A 6,000-nucleotide genomic window follows, 5' to 3' on the forward strand; every position below is an offset into this window, starting at 1 on the left:
TCACTCTTAATTAGCCACAGAAATCAAGGCCAGCAAAAGAATGAAATGCAGAATTGCGAGCTGAGCCACTTACTACTTTTTTCACAGTTGCTGGCACACATCCCCCAGGGGCTCTCCAGAGTCTAGTTAGTTAATCACGGTATTGCATTGCACAATGGTATAATCAAAGTCCTTGACTGCCTTAGTCTGCCTATGCTTGTCCTTGAAGGCCTCAATACTATCAAAGATCCCAAAGACATTTGAGGCCAATCAAAAGTGCTATGTGCTATGAAAAGGCTTCTCTGACAAAGCCATTTGAATATCTCCCTTTCATCCTTGGTCTTTAACCATCTAATATTCTTACTGTAACTGCTACATGAAATGGAGTTGATAACCCATCATTAATGCTGCTTTTGCCTTCCTTAAGTCCACTGCATTCTGCAATCAAGGGTGATACTTTCTATTTCTTCAATAATCTTTCATAAGTTTCACTACTGAGTGGTCCATGACAATCTGATGATGTGAAATGAAGGTCACTTTGTTTCTTTTGTTTTGTTTGAGTCAAGGTTTCTCTGTGTGACTTTGGAACCTTTCCTGGCACTAGCTCTGTAGACCAGGCTTGGCTTGAACTCACATTGATCCACCTGCCTCTGCCTCCTGAGTGCTGGGATTAAAGGCATGCACCACCAAAGCCTGGCGAAGATCACTTTTTACTTTTTAGTGTTCTGTACTCCTACAGTTGATCATAAAACTGAAGCAAAAAGACTGGATAGCCACGTGTTACTAACTCCTCTACTTTTTTTAGAAGTTTACTACTTTTTTTTGGCTTTCTCTCATGTTGGAAATTATTTCTTGCTTCTTTCTAAAGAAAATTCAAATGATAAATTCTGTTCTTTAGATCTCACACTTTTCTGCTCAGACTACTGAGAACCCAGAAATAAAACATTGATATCAAAGAAAGTAAAACTGTACAGTTAAAATATTGTCCATGTTACCTATTTACTGTGACTTTAAAGTTGCCTGGCAAAAGCAATAAAGATGAAAACCGAATTAGGTTACAGTGTGCTGGTTGTCAACAGTGTGACAGAGTTACTCTCAACCTTGTTCTCCCAGCAATCGGTGTGGCCTTAAAGATGTGACAGATGATACCATAAAGGCCCGTCTAGGTACTTCATTAAATATCTATTTTCCTAATATCTGCCAGCCTTCATATGGTGTTTAAGAGATATTATGTTAGTGTAGTAATTAAGTATGCTGATATATCAAAATAAGGAAGGGAGGAAGTGGCTTTGGAAGAGTCACTTCCTCGTATGCAGGAAAAGCCAATGAATCAACAAATCTGTCTTCCTCCCTCCATATTGGATTTGACCACCCAGTGAAGAGGCAGTATCATTCAGGGAATAAATTTGCTTCAAAATTTCTTCGCCATTAAGGTAAATGTCACAAATATTTTCTTTCTCTTTTTGTTTTTTGCCCATTATCCATAATTTTCCTGCCATCCATTTCTGATTAATTCTACTTGAGGACGGAGTGGTAAATCAATGAACCTTGACTACACCCATAAGGGATGGGGTTTGCTATAACCTTGCCAATTTCTGGATAGATGGGGTCTCTAGCATCTGTCTCTTTTTGTGGACCTGTCCAAGCCTAAATGCTTTTGGTGAACAATAATAAGCAGTAAATATGGGGGAAGAGGGTAATTAAATTTGTAAACATTTCTGAAAAACTTGGGCTTCTCAGAAGAAGAATCTTCTTCAGAAATTTTGTCTGTGCCCAGCAAAAAGTAAATCAATAATAGAAAGAAAATATTTTAGTGGTAGCTGTTCTAACTAATTTTCAGGGCTGATGTGGTAGCTCAGGAGCAAAGAACATTTGCTGCTACTTCAGAGGACCCAAGTTCAATTCCTAGAACCCATATCAGGCAATTCACGACTTCCTATAACTCCAATTCCAGGTAATCCATTGTCTTCCTCTGGCCTGTGAGGGCACTTATATGCCTTGTGTGCACATACATACACATAAAATCATTTTTTAAATGAGAAAACCTTAACTAGTTGGAGAATGAGCTTTATGATGCTGTAAAAGTACTTCATAAGGAAGCTGGATTTTTATCACTGTACTCTTTGTTGTGAGATGTGACATCTAATTTTTATATTTGTTTTAATTTGAATAGTCTCTGTGGACAGTAACAGTTGTTGGCTGTGTTTCTAATCACCACTAACTGACTTCTAAGCTTTTTGGCTAAGATCAAGTGCAGTACCTGACAGCCACTGCCTTCAGGCCCATGGTTTTCTTTTCTTTTCCTTTTAGCATGGCGTTCACCTCTGTAGAGTCTCACAGTACAAATCAACATATGCCCCCCACTTAACGCATAGCCAAACTTCATTACTTCTCCAACAGAGGGATTGAGGTGCATTTATGAATATATTATGTTATGCATATTATATATGTATATATATTTATGCATGTTATATATACTAATGCACATTATGTACTTATGTATAATTTATGTATTTCCTCTACAGTCACAACTCTGTTTTTCTTATTACTGAAAAAAATAGCAAAGAGTTGTACTTGACAAGTGTTCAAGATAGTGAATTATGAGTCTTAAACTTGTTTTATGGACACGTCATGACCACTAATCTTTTGTTAAACTGGTTATGAATTCCTACTTCAATACACATTCAAACATTATTTTATGAGAACCTGAAATTAGGAAATTGCTCTCACTGACATAAAACGTGTTGCAATACCAAGCCCAAAGTCACAAAATCCTAGAAACTCTGGCTAATGTAGAATCATGAATACCTTGTTAGCCACTAGAACTGTGGAGCAGGGTTCTCTCTAAGGAATAAATTGACCAATTTGCTTTGATTTTTGACTTTGAGTCATTTGGCTTCCAAAAAGCTCACTGTTAGTAAATCAGACTTTTAAGTCATTTGCTTTGAAACAGAATGTGCTTTGAGGGAAAATTTCAGTTGTTGCCTAATTTAAAATTGAGAGTGGACAAATAAAAGTTATGACAAGGAATTATGTCATAGAAAAGAGAAATATAGTAGTGGTTGGTGCATTGGAATGAAGCAAAAAGCCTGGCATCTGTCTGTCTGTCACAGTGTGGCTATAGATAGTTCTTAGTGGTGATATTTAAATAGGTAAAAGAAAATTTTATGTCAATGTACAGAGTCAATTTTCTGCAATGATTTGAAAATAAAATAATTACTTAAGTTGAGGTTCTATATAGAAAAAAAAATCCTCTTCTATCATAAATACTTACTTGCCTTGCCAAATTCTAGCCATTCATGTGACTTTCAGCATAATCTCAAGGATTTATCATCTTAATAGGTGAAAATATTAATACTAGCACTGGTCCCCATACAACTATTGAGAGGAACAGACAGAACAGCTATAAATACTTTAAAAATAATTGTATGGTACAGTTAAATTAATGTAAGGTTTTCATAATGAAATGCACACATCTTCGGGGTACCCTGTGATGAGTTTTAAAAACTGTCAATATTCACTCAAGAAAGAACATTTTCATTCTCTAGTAAATTAAACATTATTTCCATGGATTCTCTCCTCTGAAGAAGAAAACACTGTTTTTAGCTTACTTTTGCCCATTCCCAACAGTCATGCACTCTGTTGTGCAAGGCTCCTTTTGTTCAACTTAATGTCCTTGAGATTCATTCGTGTCATTGTGAATACTAGCAGCATATCTCTTTTTTCTCCTAAATACTCACTGAACAATCCAATGAAGCATTCAATTATACACATGTCAATATATATTTAGTTTTTCATCTATGAATATAGATTTGAGTTATTTTCCCCTTTAGAGTGAAGGAGTTGGCTATTAGTGAGCTACTAAGATGTCTCAGTGCATAGAGGAGCCTGTGGCTAAGCCTGACGAACTGAATTCAAGCCCAAGACCCACATGGTAGAAGGAAAGTCCTGAGTCCCCATGTGGTTTGTTCCCTGACTTCCTCGGGTGTGCACTCTATGCTCACAATCATAAAATTTCTTTGGTGCATTGCACAAAAAATATCAGTATAAGTTTATCACCACTCTTCATTGTGAGTTGTGACATCTAATTTTTATATTTGTTTTCACTTGAATAGCCTTCCTGGACCAATATAATTTCTCAGAAATGCCACTGTATAATCTGAGAGAGGATCCACAATTCACTTCTTTGTGTTTTAGAACATGTCCTTTTGGAATCAACCTACTGTGCTATGAGTCATTCAATTGCACACAGGACCCTCCTAGAAAAGAAGCAGGGCGCTCCAGTTACAAGTTCTAGTTGACCGCCCAGCTCTTTCATTCCAAGCAGACAGTTTCACATGACCCTAACACAAGCCCTACGGAGCTAGTAAATTCCCCAGTAAACCCAACCAAACACTAGCACAATACAGCTGTTCTAATGAATCAATATTGTTTTAAGCCACTGAGCTTAGGCGCAGATTTCACACCCAGTATTTCCATTCCAATGACAAGTGTATAGTAGAAGAACCGCTATAGCGTGGAGTGTGTATGTATTTAAGGGAGCAAGCCTGTAAGTGTTTTTAGAAATAGCCTACCTTGCCATTGCTGTTTTCTAAACTTCAGCAGCTGACAGACAGCTAGTGCTGTCACTGGCTTTCAGTTAGTACTTTGTGTTCACTGATGATGCTCAACACATTTTCATGTACCCATCTACCATGTATAAATCTTTTGTGAAGTATATTTTTAATTTTGTCTGCTTTGTTTTAGCTTTTATTATGTTAACATTCATTTGTTTCAGTCCATTGTTTTTAAAGAAAATTCTGATTGATAGATAACTATAATGTAACTCTATCTCCGAGTGCAGGCTGAATTCAAATTTCATTTTTTTTTTAATGAGTCAGTGTTCCACTATGCAACTCAAGCTGGTCATGGACAAATGATTCCCTAGTCTGAACTTTCCGAGCACTGGGATTGCAGTTATATGCCATCATACCTGGCTTGAATTTTCATTTCCAAATGGCATCTTTTTATGTTATGATTAATCATATCTCTGATGTACCATGTAAGGAATCAGTATCTATCCCAAGATTCCTTTTTACCCTTAGCTTTATTGTTTATATATACTATATATATATATATATATATATATATATATCCACGTTTATATATACTATATATATATATCCACATTTAATTACATTTTAATGAGTGGTTCAAATACTGGTTGACTTCACTGTTCACCTTTGGTCTCCATGCAGAGACCCAGTTATTATAGTAAGACTATTTTGGAACTTTTCCCCATTGGATTTTCTTGGGACCATCAATCAAAACTCAAGTGGTTCGTACATATGGATCTGTTTCTGGGCTTTGTGGCTTCAAGAGTCTATTTACCTTTCTCTACACCAGTGTCCCTACTTTTGTACTTCAATAATAAGTCTTAAAATCACAGACTGTGCTTCCCTAACTTTGTCCTATTTCAACATTGAATTACTAAGATTTATTCAAATCCAAATAAACAGTATAAATAATGAGTTAACTTAAGAAATAATTTTACCTCACTGTAATTCTGGTTTAGATCCATTAAATACACACAGCAATCTTGGACAATTTATCAACTTATTAATATGAAACTTCCTAATTTATGAACATGGTATCTATTTCTGTTCATTTATTCATAATCTTTTATTTTCTTCTGAAGTGTTTTGTAACTGACAGGGCCAAATTATTTCTCATATTTCTGTGAAAGTCACTATTCATGACCAAATCATGATTTTGATGCTATGATAAAAGGCAAATTTTTAAGTGTTCACTTCCAATTACTTGCCATTATAATATATCTAGTAATAGATTCTAATATATCAATTTTATACCTTGAAATTTATCTAAATTCATCTTTTAGTTCAGTTAATTTTGTTCATTTGATTTTTTCTGCATAAAGGATTATTTTCTATTAAAATAAGTATATTTATTTACATATCTTCCTTCCTGATATTTATTTATTTTTACCTCACTGTACTGACAGTAGTCTATGGCATAATATGG

The sequence above is a fragment of the Myodes glareolus genome, chromosome 8 (assembly GCF_982192425.1).
Source record: "Myodes glareolus chromosome 8, mMyoGla1.1, whole genome shotgun sequence".
In the NCBI taxonomy this organism is placed as follows: Eukaryota; Metazoa; Chordata; class Mammalia; order Rodentia; family Cricetidae; genus Myodes; species Myodes glareolus.